General features: G+C 41.5%; 1 protein-coding gene across 1 annotated transcript in view; it reads right to left on the bottom strand.

The window, feature by feature from the left end:
- Positions 1 to 21773, bottom strand: part of shroom3 (shroom family member 3) — a 93795-nt gene extending 72022 nt beyond the window's left edge. Inside the window, exon 1 of the mRNA XM_071205072.1 lies at positions 21643 to 21773. The gene's annotated coding sequence lies outside the window, so the exon portion shown is untranslated. The remainder of the gene's footprint in view (positions 1 to 21642) is intronic.
- Positions 21774 to 24561: the final 2788 nt, after the last annotated feature.

Raw genomic sequence — 24561 nt, 5'->3', positions numbered from 1 at the left:
ACACACACACACACACACACACACACACACACACACACACACACACACACACACACACACACACACACACATAACCTCAGGTTGAACCTTGTACCTCGTGCTTTTTTGTGAAACCTTGTTCACAGTATGTTCATTCAAATTAAAGAGGAGATGCACAAGTTTCCAAATATACAAGGCTGCATGAGGCTGTACATTTGTATGGATGTGAAATAAAAAATGGGGGGGGGGGTACAGGTCTCTTCTGCGTGGGGCCCGCAGAGTGTCTTGAGACAAAACCAACCAGAAAGGCTGAGCAGCTCAGGGATATTTTGCTAATCGTCCTATAGCAGCAGACCATAACAGATAAATACAATGTGGTAACATCATCTAAAGAGGAATACAATTGGTAATATTATTATAGATTAAGTACGGAAGAGGATTAGGGCCACATAAAAGGTGAGATATTAATTTAAACTTTAATTAAAGTCAGAATCCTGGGAAAAAAGTCTGAATTCTGCGATTTTCAAGAAAGATAAATATTAAAAAAAAGAAAATCTGGAAAGAAAAGGTATTTATCTTCTTCAGAGAATAAATACCTTTTTCCTCAGAATTCTGAGATTAGAGACAAAATGCAGATTTGTTCTCAGAACTCACTCTTTTTTTAAAACTATTTGTGACATCCCAAACATGTTTTCTCGTGTGGCCCTAATTCTCTTCTGTACTACAGCCTGCCGCCCACTGAGTTAAACAAAGTTATAAAGCTCCTTGAAAAGGTTGTCCTAATTCCTACGGTAAAGGGCTAGGAGCCACCGGGCCTGGTGGGTTACATGTTAGCTTTGTGATCCTCTCCACAGCAGGCTGACTTTAAAAGACGTTTTAGGATCACTAACATGTACACAGTGATTCCCTAAAAGAGGGCTGACAGATGACCCCTCCCCCCGTCCCTGTGGGGGAGCTCTGAGTCCCACAATGCTGTCAACACACAGACACGCACATAGAGCAGTTGCCCAGGAAACGGTTGTGCTGTAATGACTTCTTCCTCTTCTTTTTCAGCGAGAAACTCAAACATTCATTAAGCTCCATTACGTCAAGCAACAACAAAAGAGCACAGAGAGATACTGGAGATGAATGGAAGAGGACAAAGAGAGAGAGAGAGAGAGAGAGAGAGAGAGAGAGAGAGAGAGAGAGGGAGAGAGAGAGAGAGAGACGGAGGGAATACCTGCAGTCAGCCTCACACTGGCTGATAATATGAGACAGTGTTAAAACGTGTGCATTTACATATACATATATATATGCACCCAGAAATATGTGTAAAATATGATATATTCTTTTCCTAGTACACTGTATGACTGAAGTACTGTGCTGGGGCTTTTGAGCTGGCTTTGCGTGGGCATGACGACACTGACTCTTCAGTCAACCCTGGCATTTTCAGGGGATTGGTGGATTTAGCTTCCTCCCTGCACCCTGTGCTGGGGGAGCACCTGAAGACCGCCACCCTTTTTAAAGGCACGTCAAAGACCTACACCACATTGATTTTAAGAATAAGAATAATCATTATTAGTTTGAAACATCTTCAGCTTTTTGTATTACTGTTGACTATGCTGTTGTTCTGTATATATATATATATATATATTATATACATATATACATACATGCATACATATATGTATGCAAGTATTGCTAATGCCATTGTTTTTAAGTTTTTGTACATAGTCCTAAGTCTCAAATGCTTAAATTGTTTATGGAGGCATTAAAATGTAAGACTGGTAAATGAACACTGAAAACTCCTGTTTTCTTTGCATGGAGTCGTACTGGGATGTTGCTGAAATGGATTGCATGTGGCACGGCCCTACCTAGACAACATTCCACCAGCCGCCACTGGGGCCAGTATAATACCGGCATAAACGAAACAGGCACGTTTCCATGAACTGGTTTGGAGTTAATAAACTACGCTACCACTACCACTTCCTCTCAGCATCAATCCATACTATTGATTTGACAGCCCTGAAGGAGCCAACATGCTCATTTAGCTGGAATACATTATATGTATTTATTCCCACCACGTTTGTCACATGGGTGTGGTTTATGAATTCACCTGTTGCATGCTGGTTTTGTGGATGACAAAGAGGGGGAACTTGCCCATATGTTCTGTTGACTGAGTGGTCCTACTAGTTATGGTTTGTTTCTTTGTTAAACCAACGTTAACTTTTCCACTTTACAACATAAAGCCGAAATTAGTGGGAATTGAACCGACACAAGCCCAATATCACAAATACACATCTGTCTCAGGGGGCTTTACAGTGTGCAGAGCATACGACCCTCTGTCCTGAGACCCCCGCAGCGTACACGTTCATGCTGCGTAGTGTATATCAAAGTCACTATGATTAAAGGTATCGTGCTCGTCATGGCAGAAAGGTTCTTTAGTTTATTGGGTGGAGGTGAATCTCCGTGGTTTGAGACAAATCTTTCCAGAACACACGGACTGGCCCGGTTAGCTTTGCATTCTGTCTGAGTCACACACACAAAACAAACAAAGAACATGCAAATACTCCTGCAGAACAGGAACCCTAACCCCCCGCTGCTCCATGACACCAGCTGACCGACTGCACGGTGGGGTCATTCATATGGAGGAGAAATCTCACCACATGCTGAATGTCATACGGCTAAATTAATGGAAAATCAACAAGTCACATTTGTTATTTGTCCAAAGCTTTGGTTTATTTAAAGATGGATTTAGGTGAGATGAATGAACAAACAGGAAGCTTTAAACACACAGAGGCGCTGGGTGGTGATCAGTTCAGAAATATGTGGAAAACTGCATCCCTCAAAATGAAATGAAAGTTTGGCCTTGGATCTGAAAAGGCACGTGCAGTCCGTACTCTATAAGGGTGGGACACAGTGGACTGCTCTGTTGGTTACGTATAAAACATGGCAACATTACAAGCTGCTGCAGCTCACAGAGGCAGCGCTGCTGAGGACCACTACAGACCAGACTGAGAGCATTCACATGCTGACCCGCTGAGTTCGACCCGAAAGAACCAAGCCATTTCTGAGGTTAAAAGCTGGCCCAAAATGTGAGTTTAGACATCCTGCTCTGACACAAAATATTGCAATCAGGGAATTACTTAAAATGATACATGCTATTGGAGTAGCTCAGGTGCCTCCAGGAAAACAAAAACTCTTCATGTGTAACCAAACGCCATGAAGAGCAGACTGCTAACAGGATCAAAGACACACACACACACACACACACACACACACACACACACACACACACACACACACACACACACACACACACACACCCACACACACACACACACACACACACACACACACACACACACACACACACACACACACACACACATAACCTCAGGTTGGACCTTGTACCACAAGTTTTTTGGTGAAACCTTGTTCACAGTATGTTCATTCAAATTAAAGAGGAGATGCACAAGTTTCCAAATATACAAGGCTGCATGAGGCTGTACATTTGTATGGATGTGAAATAAAAAAATGGGGGGGGGGTACAGGTCTCTTCTGCGTGGGTCCCGCACTGTCTTGTCAACAAAACGATTGACTACCCTCACTATCACCACAATGAAACACATCCAGAAGAATGTCATGCAAAGCTGCCTGCCTGCCTTCCTTTGATTCTCTCTGAACTGCCTGGTCTTTTTAATATTTAATGTCAACCATTTGTGCAGATAGCGTGAAGTAGAAAAGATCGCCGATCGCCGATGCTAGCGTTAGCATTTCTACCCCGGGCTTAAATTGTGTATTATAGAATGAATGATCACACCGGTGTGACAGTACTCTTCAAAGGGTTCACGAAATATGACTACTACTCTTACTGTTTAACATTTTGGTTTACTTAATGTTACTTCATATTAAGGCTAATAAAAATGACAAGGCTGTAATGCTAACTAACGTGCTAGCTACTAGCTAGGTAGCTAACTTGATCCAGCCACTCCTGGTCCTTTCATCAGACGGGAAGCGAAAGAACGAGCAAGACCCATTGCTGGTATGATAACAACCTGGTACTAAGCACACAGGCATCTTGTTAAAGTGATCTTATCTTAGCCAGCGCCATATAGATAGATTATATCTATATGGCGCGGATCTTAGCTATCTCTTAGTGGAGGAAAACAATAGAGAACCGCAGTGACGCGTCGTAAAACCCGGAAGTAAACTTCTTCCGGTTCCTTCGTGAAAAACCAATGCAAATTCTCCACAGGATTTTGGAAAATAGCTCGAAATTAGGTCTGTGGTTGACACACATTTAAGAGAGGGATCACGTTTTGTTCAGCCGGATATTATCCACATGTCTCCCCTACTTTTATAATTTTTGAATCATAAATCTAGTCGCCAAAAGCGAAATGCTAACGTTATGCTATAAACGAACTACAAGCCAGTACAGCAGCAGGGTCGCACGACTTCAACGTCACGCCAACTTAAGATCGTTTCAACTGACTTGCACTGAAACTGCACTTTAAATATATTAACATTTTAAACTGTATACCCTGGTTATCTAGGCCCGTTTTGTTTTGTTTTATGTATACATGTCACACTGTGGGAAACGATATTTCGATATTTCTGGATGTATAACATGTAGAATTTTTGACAATAAAGCTGACTTTGACTTCCGCGTGCTTGCATATTTTAACAAAGCTTTTCATTTTAGCCACACTGAATTTAACTAGAAGTCATGGCTGTGTCAATTACCAGTCTGATATCGTTTTACAAAGATGACAAGAAGAGTGTAGATAGAGGAGAGAACCACTACAAGTCAGGACACGTACAGCAGTGCAGCCTAGATGAAGGTGTGCTTACCGGTGTTGTCAGGGCTAGCATGAGGGACAAGGTTTATAGAGTGTCGGTGAGTAGTTATAGCAAGAGTACCGTTAACCTAGAGTTCATTTATTCACATTAATTCCCATCAACAAATCCATTTTATGTGTCACATGAAATCTTTATTAGGCAAGGCAAGTTTATTTATATAGCACTTTTCAACACATGGCAATTCAAAGTGCTTTACAAAAAATGAAAGACATTAAGAAATGGCATTTAAAATCAGTCATTAAAAAGAAAAGCTAATAAAATAAACATTAAAAGAAAAAGTACATGGATAAAAGTTACAGTGCAGTTTAAGATATGAATAGTTCAATTAAAAGCAGCGACAACAAGAAAAGTCTTCAGCCTGGATTTAAAAGTAGTCAGAGTTGCAGCGGACCTGCAGGTTTCTGGGAGTTTGTTCCAGATGTTTGGAACATAATAACTGAACGCTGCTTCTCCATGTTTAGTTCTGACTCTGGGGACAGAAAGCTGACCAGTCCCTGAAGACCTGAGAGATCTGGATGGTTCATAGTTTAGCAGGAGGTCAGAAATGTATTTTGGGCCTAAACCATTCAGTGCTTTATAAACCAGCAGTATTTTGAAATCTATTCTTTGACACACAGGAAGCCAGTGTAAAGACTTCAGAACAGGAGTGATGTGATCCACTTTCTTAGTGTCAGTGAGGACTCGAGCAGCGGCGTTCTGAATCAGCTGCAGCTTCCTAATAGATGTGTTAGTGAGACCTGTGAAGACACCTTTGCAGTAGTCCAGTCTACTGAAGATAAAGGCATGGACACGTTTTTCCAAATCCTGCTGTGACATTAGTCTTTTAATCCTAGATATGTTCTTTAGGTGATAGTAGGCTGATTTAGTAACTGTTTTAATGTGACTGTTGAAACTCAGGTCAGAGTCCATGACTACACCTAGATTTCTAGCTTTATCTGTTGGTTTGAACATTGCAGACTGAAGCTCAGCGCTAACTTTTATACGTTCTGCCTTGGCTCCAAAAACCATTACCTCAGTTTTATCTTTGTTTAATCGGAGAAAGTTCTGACACATCCAGTCATTGATTTGTTCAATGCACTTACTCAGTGTTTGAATTGGAGCATAGTCTCCTGGTGAAATGGTTATGTAAATGTGTGTGTCATCTGCATAGCTATGGTAACTTATTTTGTTGTTCTTCATTATCTGAGCCAGTGGTAGCACGTAGACGTTAAAGAGAAGAGGCCCCAATATTACAAATATTACACACCAGAAAACACAGAAATATCCATGAAATAAACATACAGTAGGCTATAAACAATTAAAGGGATAATTGGGAAGGCATTACAAATGTAAATATATTTTAAATAATAAAACAATCCCACCACCACAGGTATCTACAGGAGAAGAGGGAATTCTCTCCACAAAATGTGAATGCCCATGTGGAGAATGGAAATGCAGTCATGCGGCTGCATTAGCCATCTTTGCCATCCACAGTTTCAGCTGCACTGACACCCCCTGTCAGTGGAAGAAGCCAAAGGCAGCTAAACGTACGCATTCAGTGGAGCAGCTATTTCCTCCAACCAATAACTCATTCAACCCGCTGACAAGAGAGCCCACCTCCGAAGATCGTGACTGGCTGAGGAACAGACTCGGGGGCAGGTTCTCAGGAATGTCTTGGCTTCTCTCCCCCGAGCCAGAAGAGGAACACTACAGCTTGGAAACACTTACTGTTCCTGAAATTCTCAAATCTGTTGGGCATCAGGGACCTGAGGCAATTGTGGCAAGCATGGCATTGTCTGAGGAGCAACAGAGGGCAATTCAGGTGGCTACACTGGTCAGCGAACCAACCCAAACTGGCATTTGTTCAGGAAAGGAAGGTTGACTGCCAGCACTGCTCCTAACACTAGGATGGGTCAAATGCAGAGAAATAATTTCCCCATGAGGGATTAATAAAAGTTCATCTTAACATCTTAGCAACGTTGGAGCTGTCCTGAGGTCAAAGCGTGTGACTGCTTCCCTTAGTGCCAGGGTGCTCGGGCAACAACAGACCCTTGGTGGTGTTTTGTCTGTACAGTGCGGGACTATGAATGAATGTGAGGGCGTCAGGGCATTCACCACTGCAACCCAGATGCAGGTCCATGAGTCAGGTTTGTGGCTCTCCCAATCAGGAGTGTTGGGGGCATCTCCAGATGGTCTGGTAGGGTCTCCCGCTGTGCTGGAGGTAAAGTGTCCCTACGGAGCCAGGGAAATGACAATTAGTGAAGCATTGCAAGTCAAGGGCTTCTGTGTCAGTAAGGAGGGAGAAACATTCAGCCTGCGTGAGGAGCATCCTTACTGGCACCAAGTGCAAGGTCAGCTTCACCTCACTGCAAGAGAGAAGAAGAAATTAAAAAATTGTGAATCGTTTTTAATTTACATTTACTCGCCTTTGCAATGTTGTGGTTGTTAGAGTGTTAGGCTTCCTGTCAGCTCGTCTGTTGGGAAGATATCAAATATTAGTTTCATGGAAGTCACACCGTCACATATAAGAGCATTAAGACATACAGTACATAGGCTAAAACAAAACATCTAAAGATATAACCTTGCACTTTGTCTCGTGAACATTTTCACTATTTTGACATTTTTATAGATGAAAATTGAACTAAAGAAATAAATGGTAGATTAATCCATATTGAACATAGGTGTCAGCTGCTACACTAATTATAATAGTTATATTTCTTAATTAATTAAGATAAGATATTACTGTATTGATCCCAATTTGGGAAATGTTTGTGTTGCAGCAGCATAACAAGAAAAACAAAATATAAGTTATTATATATACAAAAGTATGTGAGGGATGGAATATTAAATTGAATATAAATGTAAAATGTACATGTGATGTTACGTCCAAGAGAAGCTATGGAGCAGAGAGTTCTCTGCCAGCCAGAGGTGATTTGTTATTAGTTCAATATGTCAAACTGATTTCCCTGACTACAATCTTTAGTTACATGGTGAAACGTTATGCTGCTTGTACTAATTAGACTTATCATATAAGCCACACAGGTTTTAATAGGATGTATTCATTATCTTTACTTATTTTGCGGTCTTTTCAGAAGCGCCATCTCTAAAACGGCGATACACTACCCATCATTTACCTTTCACCGTGACATGGACAACAATGTAACCTCAGCTTACCTCATGGCACGAATCCAGACTCTCCTTTGGAAAACATTGGCCGGGAAACGATAGAACGAGCACGTTTCATGCGAAGACCTGTGGCTGCAACCCGGAGCAAAGCAACAAACCATTGCGTAGCTAACTAGTAGCGCTAGCTTTAGCTAATGTTAGCTAACGAAACGAACTGCGGAGTAAAATTGGAAAACACTGGTAATTAATTATTCTATAATTTGCAAAACTACGGTGTTAAAAACGACAATTTCAAAAATACAGATTCTAATGGTCAGATATAGATATACAGATACTAAAGATAGGCAGGTACTTGCTTTCAAGCAGAACACAGGGGAAAACAAACTTAGCGGGAGTGTTTACGTGTTCGGCGTAATGACGTACAACGGCCTCGACAATTTCTGTAGTCCTATTCAGCCACTCGGTAACAACCATCGTTTTTCAGACACGTAAACTCTTCAAAAATCACCAGTGGGGTCACTGCTGATGTATTTAATGTCGTAGAACAAAACGTGATTTATCTCTTAAATTTGTGTCAACCACAGACCTTATTTCCAGCTATTTTCCAAAACCCTATAGAGAAAATGCATTGCTTTTTGACGAAGGAACCGGAAGTGCTAAAAATGCTAACTTACTTCCGGGTTTTACGACGCGTCACTGCGGTTCTCTATTGTGACATCACTTACGCGACTCTGGGATTTGTAGTCTTTCTAGTTGCGTATTTTTCATAGTCTTATATTTCAACAGTTTTACGACAAACTGTGACTTTTTTGACATGGAAATCATTTTTTTAAATTGACAAACATCATATGTGTAATTCATGGCACATTTCAAACGGGATCGAAAGATAAGTTTTCTCTCTCCATTGACTTCAATCCATTATTTTTCCGAAATAAGGTCCCATGGACCGGAAGTAGATGGGCGTGACTTTGCCACTCTATTCTTGTCTACTTTCGAGGCGAGCCGCAGCTCGTCTCAAACAAGCCTAGTGTGTTTGTACCGGGGACAGGGTTGCGTTCCAATAGTCCATTTAGCTTAGGAACCTTCCTAACCAAGTGAAATGACCCGGAAGTCCCTCAGTGGCAGCCATGATAAGTGCCGTTCCAATTCTCCAAATGAAAGGAAAGGAGGTTTCAAACTTCCTTTATAACCTCCTTTAGCTTAGGAACCACTAGACCTCCCTTGACGAAAGGAGAGGAGAAAATGCTGCCCCACAATGCATTGCAGCCACTGCATTTGCCGTCACACAACAGTCGGCCGTTCACGGAAACAACCGATTATGACGGAGAAATGATATCATGTTACGGTGCTTATTAAGCATTTTAAAACGTAGGTGGTAAGTTGCCAAAGTGCTTTGTTTTGAACGTTCATCAGTATTATAATCAAAAAGAGAAATATGAACGTTAGTTTTTACTGACATGATCAAATACAGTCAACATTTCACAGTCTTTACTGAGCTGTGTAGTTTGTTCAACTTTTAAAAGATGTTTGAATGGTGATATACACAGTGATAGATGTTAAAGACTAACGTTTATAATAAATACATTTGTATTGATTTTAAGATCTTTTCATAGTTCATACAATCATACGTATTGGGATCATTGGTATTAATGTGGACCGGAGGGAGAGGGTGACGAGCATAAGTTTGACTTTCCTTTTTTATTTCAACTCCAACTTTGGTCCTGAAGAATCTGTTTCTCTGTTGTCCATGTTCATAAAGCAAAGCAGCAGCATCAGAGCACGGTGCAGAGTCTCTAGATGAATTCACAGTAGTCCCTCGTTCTTATTAAACATCCATGTTGTATATCATGAGACCAGGAGGCAGAGTCGCAGTCTTACACGCTTCTCTGCGCTCTCTCCTAGGCAGTCACCCATAGGAATCCCGAACCCAATAAAATACCCAATATTAGCGGTGTGTGTGTCTGCCCAAGGACAATTTAAGGTAAAACCTAATAGAGGTGTCATACATAATAACCTAATAAAAGTAAATGTAACAACTACTACAGTGCAACAAAACAGGAAGATTAAATGTGGTCTCTTAAACATAAGATCTCTAGCATCTAAAGCAATATTGGTAAATGATTTAATATCAGATTATAATATTGATATATGCTGTCTCACTGAAACTTGGTTGAGACATGAAGAATATGTCAGCATAAATGAGGCCACTCCACCCAGCCATGTCAACACTCATATTGCTCGAGGCACGGGCCGAGGAGGTGGAGTTGCAGCAATCTTTGACTCAAGTTTACTTATCAATACTAAACCAAAATGTAATTATACCTCTTTTGAAAGCCTCGTTTTTAGTCTTACGCATCCGACCTGGAAAACTTTGCAGCCAATCTTATTTGTTACAGTGTATCGTGCACCAGGTCCTTATTCAGAATTCTTATCAGAATTCTCTGAGTTTTTATCAACTTTGGTTCTTAAAACAGACAAAGTAATTATCGTAGGTGACTTTAATATTCATGTTGACGATGATAAAAATAGCCTTACTGTTGCATTTAACTCTATATTAGATTCTGTTGGTTTCTGTCAGAGTGTAAATAAACCAACCCACTGTTATAATCACACTCTCGACCTTGTTCTGACTTATGGTATTGAAATTGAGCAACTATTAGTCGAACCGCATAATCCTGCTTTATCCGACCATTTCTTAGTAACTTTTGAAGTACTGTTACTAGACTACAAAGCATTAGTCAAAAGCTCTTGCAGCAGAAACCTATCTGTTAGTGCTATAGCCACATTTAAGGAAGAGATTCAACCAATACTTAACTCGATAGCATGTCTGCATGTAGGGGAGGAAACTTATACAAAATGTACACCACCCCAAATTGATCATGTTGTTGATAGTGCTATAGATGCGCTGCGAATAAAATTAGATTCTGTTGCTCCTTTGAAAAAGAAGAAAATAAAACAACATAGATTAGCTCCATGGCATAATGCCGAAACCCGCAAAATAAAGCAAAAGTCTAGACAACTTGAAAGGATATGGCGTTCCACTAAACTTGAAGAATCTCGTTTAATTTGGCATATTACTCTCAATGAATATAAGAAAGCACTGCGTAAAGCGAGAGCAGCCTACTACTCTTCATTAATAGATGAGAATAAGAATAATGCAAGATTTCTTTTCAGCACTGTAGCCAGGCTGACAGAGAGCCACAGCTCGATTGAGCCTTCTATTCCCTTAGCACTCAGTAGTAATGATTTTATGTGCTTTTTTAACGATAAAATTGTTACTCTTAGAAACAAAATTAATGACCTCTTGCCTTCGACCAGTATAGTGTTATCAACAGCTCCCGGAATCGTAAGTTCTAATATTACACTAGATAGTAAACTAGAATGCTTTTCAGCCATTAACCTTGAACAATTACATTCAATGATTCTCTCTTCTAAACCATCAACGTGTATGTTAGACCCAATTCCAACTAAGCTGTTGAAGGAAGTTTTTCCATTAATTAGCACTTCTTTATTAAATATTATGAATATTTCTTTATTATCAGGCTATGTTCCACAATCATTCAAAGTAGCAGTGATAAAACCGCTTCTTAAAAAGCACAACCTCGATCCAGAGGTTTTAGCCAACTATAGACCTATTTCTAATCTTCCGTTCCTCTCAAAAATTCTTGAGAAAGCGGTCGCAAAACAGTTGTGTGATTACTTAAAAAACAATGATTTATTTGAAGATTTTCAGTCTGGCTTTAGAACACATCATAGCACAGAGACAGCTCTGGTTAAAGTCACAAATTATATTCTAATAGCCTCAGACAAGGGACTTGTCTCTATTCTTGTTTTGCTCGATCTTAGTGCTGCATTTGATACTATCGACCATGATATCCTATTGCAAAGACTAGAGCACTTAGTTGGCATACAGGGAACTGCTTTAGGCTGGTTTAGGTCCTATCTATCTGAACGCTCTCAGTTTGTACGTGTTAACGATGAATCTTCCACGCAAACCAAAGTTAGCCATGGAGTGCCACAGGGCTCAGTGCTCGGACCTATTTTGTTCACATTATATATGCTTCCGTTAGGCAATATTATAAGGAATCATTCTGTAAACTTTCATTGTTATGCGGATGATACTCAACTATATTTATCAATCAAGCCTGATGAAATTAATCATCTAAATAAAATTCAAGACTGCCTTAAGGACTTAAAAACGTGGATGACCTTAAACTTTTTGATGTTAAACACGACCAAAACTGAAGTTATTGTACTTGGCTCGAAGAATCTACGAAACAAATTATCTAAAGACATACTAACTATGGATGGCATTCATTTGGCCTCCAGTGAGACTGTAAGGAATCTTGGTGTTATATTTGATCAGGATTTATCCTTTAACGCCCACATAAAATCAATTTCAAGGACCGCCTACTTCCATCTACGTAACATTGCAAAAATCAGGCATATCTTGCCTCAAAACGATGCAGAGAAACTAGTCCATGCATTTGTTACTTCTAGGCTGGATTATTGTAACTCTTTATTATCAGGGAGTACCAAGAAGTCAATCAAGTCGCTTCAGCTGATTCAAAATGCTGCGGCTCGTGTACTAACCAGAGTTAGGAAAAGGGACCACATTACTCCTGTTCTGGCTGCCTTACACTGGCTCCCTATAGAACACAGGATAGAATTTAAAATTCTTCTTCTCGCCTACAAAGCCCTTAATGGGCAGGCGCCATCTTACCTTAAAGAACTCATTATACCCTACTGTCCTACTAGGGCATTGCGTTCCAAGAATGCAGGGTTGTTGGTTGTTCCTAGAATCTTTAAAAGTACAATGGGAGCCAGAGCCTTTTCTTATCAAGCTCCACATTTGTGGAATCAGCTTCCAGTTTGTGTTCGGGCGGCAGACACCCTATCCGTTTTTAAGAGTGCGCTTAAGACCTTCCTTTTTGATAAAGCTTATAGTTAGGGCTGATTAGATTCAGCCCCTAGTTTTGCTGATATAGGCTTAGTTTGTCGGGGGACATCTTACTTCTTCCTTCTCTCTGTCTATACCCGTGTACACTCATGTTCCGATTAACCCAGCTTCCCCAAATGTCTTTCTTTTTGGTGTCTATATACGCTGGGATCCGGAGTCATGGATGATCCTGCGGTCCTGTGTCCTGGATCGCGAGCGCTGGATCTTGAGTCGTGGCTGTGGTCCTGGATCATAGGTCCTGGATGGATATCCTCGTGGATTCATCTTCCTATTATACACACATGCATTTCCAAACATTTGGACTACCTATGTTGCAAATGTATTATCTTTTCAATTTACACACGGCATCTATTGCACGTCTGTCCGTCCTGGGAGAGGGATCCCTCCTCTGTTGCTCTCCCTGAGGTTTCTCCCATTTTTCCCTTTAAACTGGGTTTTCTTTGGAAGTTTTTCCTTGTACGATGTGAGGGTCTAAGGACAGAGGGTGTCGTATTGTCATACTGATATTCTGTACACACTGTGAAGACCACTGAGACAAATGTAACATTTGTGATATTGGGCTATATAAATAAACATTGATTGATTGATTGAATGGTTGTAGTCCGCTGTATAGAAAACTGTAGTTTCCATAGTTCCCCCACAGCAGCAGACGCACATTCATGACGTCCGCTGGCGCATCATAAACATGTCAGATAGCGAAAGTGCATTCAGATTCTCTAAAGTACCGCAGTCTCTTCTCCTACTGTAAGTCCTTTTGAATTCTCCTATCCACTATCCCTTAACCCCGTGGCGTTTCACTCAGAGGTCGAGGAATAGGAGATAGGGTTAGAATTTAGGAGCTGATTTTTGGATTATCGGAACGCAACCCAGGAGAAACCCCCTTGATGAGAAACTCTAAGAAATGATCGGGGAATCCCTCCGGAGTGGAGTCATGACGACTGGATTTGAATACTTTTTTTGTATTTGGTGGTTTCTGTTCCAGCTGTCGAAATACAACTAATGTGTTGTGTTATATTAGCTGTTCAATTTACCACATAGGTGTTCTTAGTTTCATACCTCCTGTGTTTTACGAGCGACTTATCAAGTAGGCGGCGAACGGCATAAACCATGATTAAACATGATAGTATATAAAACCATGCTCGTATCTACAACCTATAGAAATGCAAAACGGCGTCAGTTTAGACATAATTCTGTCCTCCTGCTTACCGCATCATTTATGAGAAAACATTTCATAACATTAACACAACATATTCGAGGTGGTTTTAAATAACATATCCGTATTTATTTATTTCTCCAAGTTATGTTTTTGTGTGCACTGAGGAGTCGCAAACAGGCGTTTGTTTAAACATTTTAAGATTGGCTTTAATCAATGTTTGAAAATGAATTCTTCATATATGATAAATGAGAGGTAACATTTTATTTATGGTATTATTTCCACATATTTCTCTCCATTCTTCCTTCTGCCAACGGTGTCGCAGTTTCTCGTCTCTCCCGTTGTTGTGCTTAGTGCGTACGCATGGGTTAGAGTTTGCGTGGAGGACCGCACGTTTTCCCGTCAAGTTAGTATTTATTGCAAATATTGCATAGAAACTGGCGTACGCCATTTTTTGAGCGTATATCCCTTTATAAATGAGGCCCCTGATGGGTTACATGTTAGCTTTGTGATCCTCTACACAGCAGTCTGACTTTAAAAGACGTTTTAGGATCACCAACATGTACACAGTGACTCCCTAAAAGCAGTGGCGCCAGCAGGGGGGGCCAGGGGGGACATGGCCACCCCACTGGCCCCCCCAACACACACACCGCCTCACCAGTCACATATGCAGTTTATCTGATATTTAACAACAAATACACAGCCAGCGAGTCGCTTGATTTGAGCTTCCAACGCTCATGAAGCCCCTCCCTCTCCCTACTACTGATACTTGCGCGCACCACTCTGAGATTCGCACAGACAGCAGCAGGTTGCAGCAAAATGTTTCTTTCGAATGACTTTTCTACTGACTTGATAAAAATCCACCAGACTTCTAGAAGGTAAGTCATATACGTTTGTTGCCTGTTAAGCCCCACAACACTCTAGGCTTTAGCCTGTTAAGCCCTGAGCCTGTTTTTCAGGTCTCAGGCTCGAAAATGACATTCCCAGAACAAATGACCATATCTTCCCTTCTAAAAGGGTTAAATTAATAATCTTTTTTCTCAAAGTAATGATAAACCTGTGAGTTGGATGTAGAAAAGTCAGAATCAATATAGATGTTTTTTATTTTTAAAGAACATTCAGATTGAACATGGTAAAAAACTGTAAATTATAGTGTCCTAAAAATATGTTGTACTTATAGTGAAAACTAACCTTGGATGATGGGTTAGTAGACTAAAAGCTTTAGGAATCCAAAGTACAACATATAATAAGTACCCTGTATCAAGATTGATGCAAAACAAATGATATTTGACCTTTTTAGACAGATTTAGCAAAAAAAACCTCTTCTGGTGCCATTTGGGTGGATTTTCCTTATCTCTGGCCCCCCTTCTTCGATTTTGACATGTGACATCTCTTCCTGACCGTTAGAGCCAATAGAATCGAAGGGAAATCGTCCTGCACACACTCATGTTATAAAAAAAAAGATAGCGTCTCCGCGCACACAGTTTTGTTCCAGAGTGAAGCTGTCTCTAGGTCTGACATCTCAAAACTGAAAAGCAGATTTATTGCTCATGGATTATCAGAAATCATTCAAAGTGACACAGACACATTGGATTAATCTATGGATTAACTTCAGCAGCGTTTTTATCGTTTTAATGCCATTGAAGACCACTTTTGACCAGACTACCACACAGGTGAGCCATGTTAGCGTTTCTCCTAGCTCCATATGTTTGATGTTGTATGATGTGTTTTCTTGTCATTATCTCCGAGAATTCGTATAATTGAGTGATAATGAGGGTATCCATAGATTCTGTGTCACCTCACGATGTGAAACGATGGGTTGGATGTGCAGCAAAGATAAATAATAAGGTTTTATGAGTGAATTTTGGTGCAGTCATCTGTTAGCAGTGTTCGCTCGTTGCTAATTCAGAGGCTCAGCGTTAGCATTGTGGGGGTTTTTTTGAAAAAAAAATTAAAATGATCAGTTAGATGAGTTTCTTCCCGTTACATGGATATAAAACATTCATAGTTTATTAAATGAACATGGCCTCAGACACTGTTTTCTGCAAGATATTGCAGGAGGCCCCCGTTATCGGGGTCTCTCTGGCTTAACAGGTTAGTGTGTTAGCTATAGGTAGCAAAAAACGGAGATATGCTTACCTTTAGCTGTTATGCTGATCAAAATGTGTGTTCAATGGCATTAAAACGAGAAAAACGCTGGAAGACCTGGAAAACAGGCTCGGGGCTCAGTAAAGGCTGGCTTGGCTTCAGGTATAATTCGTCTGTAAACACACTGGCAGATCTATCCTAGTCAGCGTTAGTTTAGCTTGCTAAGCTAACGTTAGCTGATGTCGGTATGCTGGGCTGGTGTAATGCGTAGGCTACTATTAATCACTGCTGTGTGTAATGTCAATCTGCAGAACATGAAGAGAGAGTCAACAGACATCTCTTCTTATTTTAAGAAGAGATGAGTAAAGGAGAGACAGAGCTGGCAGGGGAGCAGCAGCATAGGGCTCGTGAGGAGATGGCCATACATGCTAGAAAGTACACGTGGAACTCTGTTTTGTAAAAGTGAAACTAAAACCTAAGTACAGTTTTATTAATGTGATTGTGACCTTTGTAATCATTTAAGTCTTCTACACACTTTAGGTCTGCAGCTGCTTCAAAATGAAACGAGAATCTATGCAGTTTTTCCTCTTCTGTGTTCTGAGGTTATGAGCCGACCATTAGTCAAGTTTGTTTTCATAATGTGCTGCATGCTCATTTAAAAAAAGGGTAACCAGTTTGTTTATAAAGTATAAATATACATTTTCAAAACAAATGGAATACAAGCTATATGTATTACTCTCACCACAGTGGCCTCATCTAAAAAATAGAAATATGTTTCGTCACCTATTTTTTAAGGTGGTGTTTTGTATCATTTATAATGTTTTGATTTTGCTATAAAGGTCAATAATAGATGGTGTTTTTGTGTTCAATCACAGTATGTATTTACCATGTTATACCCCTTGTGTTTTTGGGTCCTGTTGAAATAAAATAGTCATGTTTTAAAACTTGATTTAATAAAGTCATGTCAATCATCTTTGATCCCAGTGTGACACAAACAGCTTTGTTCTAAAACTATTTATAACCTAGAGACAGAATATAGCTGAAGAACATGTTGTGTTGCTTTGTGTATTGTATGTGTTGAGAATGCTGAACATTTTGTGCCTGACAATAAAGGAACTTGTTTAAATTAAAGATGGGGTAGGTAAGTTTCAGAAACCGGCTCGAGTGCACTAAAATTTGAAAGTACACAGCCGAAAAGAATCCGCCCCTTCCTTCAGACTTCCTTACAGAGCACCTCCTCCAACACACATGAACGCGCACATGACGTCAGCAGACTGGTGAAAGTGGCCGCCTGTTGCTGGCGAGTCATTGAAGTACTGCTGCAGTGCACGCCCAATGACGGCACGCCCAATGAGGGCACGAGATACATTTGTGCGTGCACAAGATGGAAGGCTGACAGACAGGGCGGCAATCGGTTGTACTTTCTACAGCACCACGGCTTCCACAGATGACATTTTTTTATGGATTTTTTGTCAAAGCACTTCAGATATTCATTGCTATCGGGATGTTAAGAGCATTCCATGGAATATAACAAAAAGTGTATCTCGAGCCGGTTTCTCAAACTTACCTACCCCACCTTTAAACTGTATTTGTCTTTTTAAAAGGAAAGAACAACTAGCATATATAAAAAACAAAACAATAAATCACCAACACATGTATACATAACACAAAACAAGGTTATTTTAAATGTTGTTTGAAGTAAAATGTTAACTATCCATATTATATTCACTTCAGATGAATAGTATCAGAAAATGTAAAATAAGAAACCAAAGTATATCAGTAGGTGATTCTCTTTGCCATTGTTTTTATCTAGTCTATACTTTTACAACAATTAAATTCTTGGTTTTGAAGGGCCACCCCAAGATTGTCAGTGGCCCCATTTGGCCACCCCTATAAACAATCTCTGGAGGCACCACTGCCTAAAAGAGGGCTGACAGATGACCCCCCCCCCCAGTCCCTGTGGGGAGAGCTCTGTGTCCCACACTATTTTCACTGAGACTTCCTTCCCTACAATTTGTTGGGGTTCCGAGCCAGTTCATCTCCAGGCACCGCTGACGGACCCTTAATTGTATGAATGATTGTAAAATAATAACCACCAGTGTGGATGAAATTGAAGTGATATTTCAAACTACAGAATGTGTGGTACAGTTGATGGACCGGCCCTGCAGACAGCCGGCTGAGCACATTACTGTATATATATCACTTATTCGACAGAGGTCAGTGTGTCCCCCATAGTCTGTATAGAAGAAGTGGGTGTAGCCACTGAAACCTCACAGAGAGCTATGCAGCCCAACAAGCTGTCTCATCTAATGACGAGTGTTCAGTGTGGAGAAGGTTCAATAAGTAGAGTGATATTCTCACTCCAAGGGTGACTGACAATGGGTGCACTTCAAGCTGTGTTCATTTTGTCAATGAACACTAAATAAAAACTACTAATATATGTTGCACCCTTTTTATCCACGAATATGACAAAAGGATGATGAAAAGGAACCGATGAAAAACCTACTATGGTATCAATAGTGTTGATGGGACAGACAGGAGTGGATTGCAGTTTGACAGTGAGCAGTGTTTGATGCTGCAGAGCTGAAGCGGAGACCAACACAAAGCTCAGCGCTGGGATTACTATATCTTTATATTGCAGGTTGACTAATAGGCGAAGACAAAGAAGAACACAAGACAAAGATATATAGCTTACAAAGAGAACACTTCCTACAAGGTGTTGATGGATATGTATCTCTCAACAGCTGTGTTGGAAATACACTGAAAAACCTGAAACGTTGAATTAAATAAAACATATTATGTTCAACTTAATATTATTGCAACTAACCTAACACAGTTATGTGGAATTTGTTGACATAATACGTTTAATTAAAGTCAACGTTTCAGTTTGTTCAGTGTAGATAGAAGAAGCCTTAAGACGTAACAAAGAGAGGAGTCAGCTACCTGTGCTCTCTGTCAAGGATAACCTGGGTCAACTCTACGAAGAGCAGCGGTTTATCATCCTCCCCTAGCCCAGATGTTCTGTCTGCACCGTGAGAGTTGCAGCTGTTAGCTGACTCACACAGTGTGTATGTTATTAGAAATGAGCTTGTTATTGTCTGCTTGCCAAAAGACACTATAGTCCAAAGGTGAGTCCCAGGTGTGTGACTGCAGTCTGACCTGCTGCAGCCCCCTGACAGCACGCACACCAAGGTCCACTTTGAAGCTGCTGCTGAACAAGCCAGACAGAACGCAACAGATATGAGCACACAAGGATTTAGGATATATATATATATATACAGGGTAGGGAGGGTTACTTTGTAAATGTAATCAGTTACTGATTACTGAATACATGGCTCTGGAAGTAATCCGAATACAGTTACAGTTACGTGTCTTAAAAAAGTAATCAGATTACTTTTAGATTACTTTCTTTTTCCATCACAGACGGTATGTTTTGGTGTACAGGAGACACAAAAAGCAAAAGGAAACTGAACGTGTTTTACTGTTTTAATGGCGTATCAAGAGCACAACTGAAACATCACATCTGAAACGATGTAACAACATAATACACTTGTTGGGGATGCAGCTTGGGATGTGAGGAGTGAGGGACAGGGCTTAGAACGGGCGTGTCGCCTTCTCTCCTGCCAGTGTTGGCAGGACATGAATTAAAATGTCGAACTCGGACTTCATTTTAAGGACATTTCGGCCAGGGGTGTAGAGCTATATTTGTTTAAGCACCGGATCGGCAAAACAGGAGAGAGTGTGCACCAGTCTGCCTTGATCTATGAATTCATGTCTGTGACTTTCACAGTATCTGCTGCCCACAGCTGTTTTATAGAAGGAACACCTCCTTCACTTCATGACATCTCTGCAGCACCAAGAGGCAGCGGGAGGGTTAACTCAGCCTCTGAGAAGAGGAGCGCGCTGTGCCTTTCACGCAGCGCCTTTCACGCAGCGCCTTTCACGCAGCGCCTTCGCTGTGTTTACCTTCAGAAATAATCATTAGTAAGACTAAAGAGCGACCGCAGGCTGATGTGTTTTAACCACACACACCTATATATACATACACACGCGCGATTTAAACGCAGACTTTTGTTCCTCCATGTTTCGTTGTTATTGTTTCACTGAGCGAGCGGACCCGCGATTTTTTTTCAAACGCTTTTTTCGTCCATCTGCGGCGGTTTTGTGGGCTGTGATGATTCGGCTGTTACTACTTGAATATTAAATGTTGAGAGGAAATCTTTCCACCAATAATTCCAATAAGTAATCCAAAATGTATTCACTTCAGGTTTACGAAAGTAACTGTAATCAGATTACTCGTTTTTCAAATGTAACGCGAGCTGAATACAGTTACTTGATTTTTGTATTCTGATTACGTAACGCCGTTACATGTATTCCGTTACAACCCAACCCTGTATATATATACCTTTACAGCAGAAAAAAAGACCTGGGGGACTTCTCGTGGATCCCCATCAGGACGAAGATCAAACCAAACACTGTGCTGCACACACCCTCCCATAATGCCATGTGAGCTTCTACACCTGTCCTGTGTGTGTGTGTGTGTGTGTGTGTGTGTGTGTGTGTGTGTGTGTGTGTGTGTGTGTGTGTGTGTGTGTGTGTGTGTGTGTGTGTGTGTGTGTGTGTGTGTGTGTGTGTGTGTGTGTGTGTGTGTGTGTGTGTGTGTGTGTGTGTGTAAAGTCCTGCTTTGTGTCATGCCTCTCACGCGTCTTTCGGTGAATACAAGCTGAAGTAGCGACATGCTAGCTGTCACACCCCAAACCCAGGTGCACTCCTTGCTCTGCACCTGCATCACCCTCCACTCCTCCATCCCACAGTACATGACTGTGACCGGTGGTGGGAGAAGATCTCAGATCCTGATGACATTATTACTTGTTATGGTGCCAGATGTCTCTATCCATAATAGTACACAGTGTATTAGTTAGTTGTATAAATAATATAAACCTGCAAAAGTAACTAGTAACTGATGTTTTCAGATAAATGTAGTGAGTAAAAAGTACAATATTTGCAGCCAAAATGTAGTGGAGTAGAAGTACGAAGGAGCATAACACGGATGTACCTCAAAATTGAACTTAGGTACGTACTTGAGTAAATGTACTCAGTTACTGTCCACCACTGACTGTGACTGATATAGTGTGTGTCCATCTCCACTAAGCTAAACAGATGTGGTTAAAACCTGTCCACATCTGTCTAGAAATCCTTCATTTAGTAAATGGTAAATGCAACAGTATGGAAAGTGAATTTATGAAGGATGTTGAAATATAATGTTGTTAACTTAAAACACCTTTACACACACTAAGTTCAATATGAGGTAGATCAAACTAAAGAACGGCTTTGGAGTTCAGGTTTGGTTTTGGTCAGTCTCAAATTTGACAACATTTATCATTATAGATATGCTGGGTTTGGGTCTCAGTTATATGCTTCGGAAGAAAACACACACACACACACACACACACACACACACACACACACACACACACACACACACACACACACACACACACACACACACACGTACCTGCGGACGGTGAGCTGCAGAGTCTTGTAGGACCCTTTGACCAGAGCGATGGCCTCCTGTCTGAACCCGGTCAGCTCCACGTCGTTGATGATGACGATCTCATCCCCCGTCAGCAGAGGCTGGTCCAGACTGTCGGCTTTACCGCCCTCCTCTACCTGCACACACACACACACACACACACACACACACACACACACACACACACACACACACACACACACACACACACACACACACACACACACAGACACACACACACACACACACACACACACAGGTGAGGCCAGATTCACTGAGGAAATGGAATAAGAGCTGCAGAGGTCAATGATTCTTTAGCTACTGATTTACAAAGCTCATAATGCATGGCAGTCCTGAGCTCCAAACACATTCTCTAAGTCTCGACTGGGTTCAAGCAGCCCTCCGGCTGTTTGCCGGAGGGCTTTGTCCTTCTCACGTCCTGTCTCTCTCTCTAGGGGTTCATTTGGAAACCTCAATAACTACACCTGCGTATTATGGATGTTTAAAGAGAACTGATTATAGACGTGGATGCGTTGAAGTAAGTCAAACATTGGAAAGAAGTATCAGTGTGAAATAAAAACAATTGTATCATAAAATATAGGACGAATAAGGAACACAATTCAAGGACCTTGTTTTGCAGTACAGCGCTCGTTTGTCCTTGTATAGTCCTATATGTTCTAAACACGTGAATTATCAACTGATAACCAACATGTTTGCATTATTGAGTGAGTTTTCATGTTCTCGAGCTACAGCTGGTAACATCTTAGTGTCATTTCAACAAGCAAACTCCATAACAAGACACACACATACACATTCTGTATTTATCAGCATGACCCCCTGCGGTGCTGCGATGACGCCTTCAGCAGCCTGTCAGCGCGTGTGTATCACTTTGTGTCTGTGTGTGCGTGTTCGGGGTCAGGCTGTGGCTCAGTGGGTAGTGTGCTGGACTCCGAATCAGGGGATAGCAAGTTGGAGTCCCACTGCAGGCAGCATGTCGCTGTGTCCCTGAGACACTTCACCCCAAAGCGCTCCTGTGGGGATTGTCCACAGAACTGAATGCATGTTAGTCGCTTTGGATAAAAGCGTCTAACAAGTGACACTCAGGCCCATTCCCAAACCGCCCCCTACACCCTACCCCTACACCCTACCCCTCCGTTTGCGCGTTCATCTGAAGTCAGATTACAACTAGGTAGGCCTCTGTACTCTGACTTGATACAGGACAGATTTGATCACAGTAGCAATAGTTTGTTCCACATTTAGACTGCAGGCAGCGTGCTCCGTGTTCCCCTGACATTATAACACGTAACCCTTTTGAATGGCTTCACAGTGCTGCAGCTGGCCTGGTCATTGTCTTCGTCTTTATGAACACAGAGGACGTTAAAGCTGACCATATAATGTGAGTGCAATGTAAGTGTCCATGTCCACCTGGTACTACCAAGTGGTCTGTATCTGTGCATCAGCTAGAACTCATGTGTGTGCAGGTGGAACAGGCGAAAGCACACACAGTAACCAGCATGTGGCTGGAGCATCAGATCACAGCCAGGTGTAATGACCCCTCTCTTCCTGCTTCAGTGTCTCAGGCTGCCTGTCGGAGGTTCCTCTGCCGGGGGAGTGAGGAGAGCGCATGCTCCAGGCTTACCAGCTGAAGGTGAGACCTCCCAACATCCAATGTCAGATGTCCAGAGTATGAATGGTCTTTTAGTGCATGCTGCCGTCCTCCGTATCTGAGGTGACTCTCGTCAGCCAAGTCCAAGTGGCCCATGCACAGTACCCAACATGGCTTCCATGCACAATGTTTGTTCAAATTCCACCAGCGTATCTAATCAGCATATTGAGATCTGATCACAACTAGGACCGAATCAAGATGATAAGAAGGATTTATCATGTGTGTATTTGTATTGTACACCTGTCATTTAGCAAACAATGCCGGATGTGCTCTGAACCTGAAGAAACGTTCAGAACGCTCCAGTGGAATCAGCCCTACTATTGACATGATGTCAGAGAAACAGCATGTGGTTCCTGTCATGGCTACAAGATGCTAATGCAAGAAGCCTCTGACGATAGTCCAAAGTATCCCGTACTAGTACAGATCGAGGTAAATACAGTTTGCATGATTTGCTACTTCATTGACTCACTGACATACATCCTGTCTTTGCCTAAATCTAGATTTCTGAAAACGAAACGTTGCGCCCCTCAGGTACCTCTATGCCCTCGCAGATCAAAGGTCTGCGTTACCCTGAGGGAATCCGGCAGCACCGAGCACCAAAGCGCCAGTATGTGTTTGACAACCCTCAACAGTTTCCAGTGATCCACAGTGGTTTCTAGCTCTGTTCTGAAACAATGAACCCCGCCTATCTGGACTCTTTGAATGTTTAAAACAACTGCTAAGAACTCCTCACAGGGTGTGTCTGACCCTGCTGCATTACAACATGTGTTACCTTTCATTCAAAGCATAGTGTGTTTTGGCCCACACACTGAATGAGCTGTATTCACTCAGGGACTTGAATCCACTATGTGTGATGGCCCTGAGGGGGAACTCACAGCGTCACACAAGACAACATGGACGTTCATAAAATGCATCACCCAATGTGAGAATGAGGTGAGGCCCAGGCCACTGAATGATACAGATGTGTTTTCAGAAGAATCTAAATTGTTCAGAAGTATGTCTGAGTACATGATGTGTTGTTATTCAGAAACATCCTCTCAGAGCTGTTCAAAAGGTTCTCAATAGTTTTGGAGCAGTATCTACACCCAGCCTTCATCACAGGGTGAGACGTTGGTGTGGATGCGAGTGGTGCAGTTCAACCAAAAGGATTCCAATATTTGAAAGGGGGGGGGGAGCTAAATATCTAAATGTTAAGCTAAGAATCAAAGTGGTTAGGGCAAACGCCACACACTCAG

This window comes from Pseudochaenichthys georgianus, chromosome 12, assembly GCF_902827115.2.
Source record: "Pseudochaenichthys georgianus chromosome 12, fPseGeo1.2, whole genome shotgun sequence".
In the NCBI taxonomy this organism is placed as follows: domain Eukaryota; kingdom Metazoa; phylum Chordata; class Actinopteri; order Perciformes; family Channichthyidae; genus Pseudochaenichthys; species Pseudochaenichthys georgianus.
Note: the sequence above shows the minus strand (reverse complement) of the source record. Positions and strands in the feature narration are given on the sequence as shown.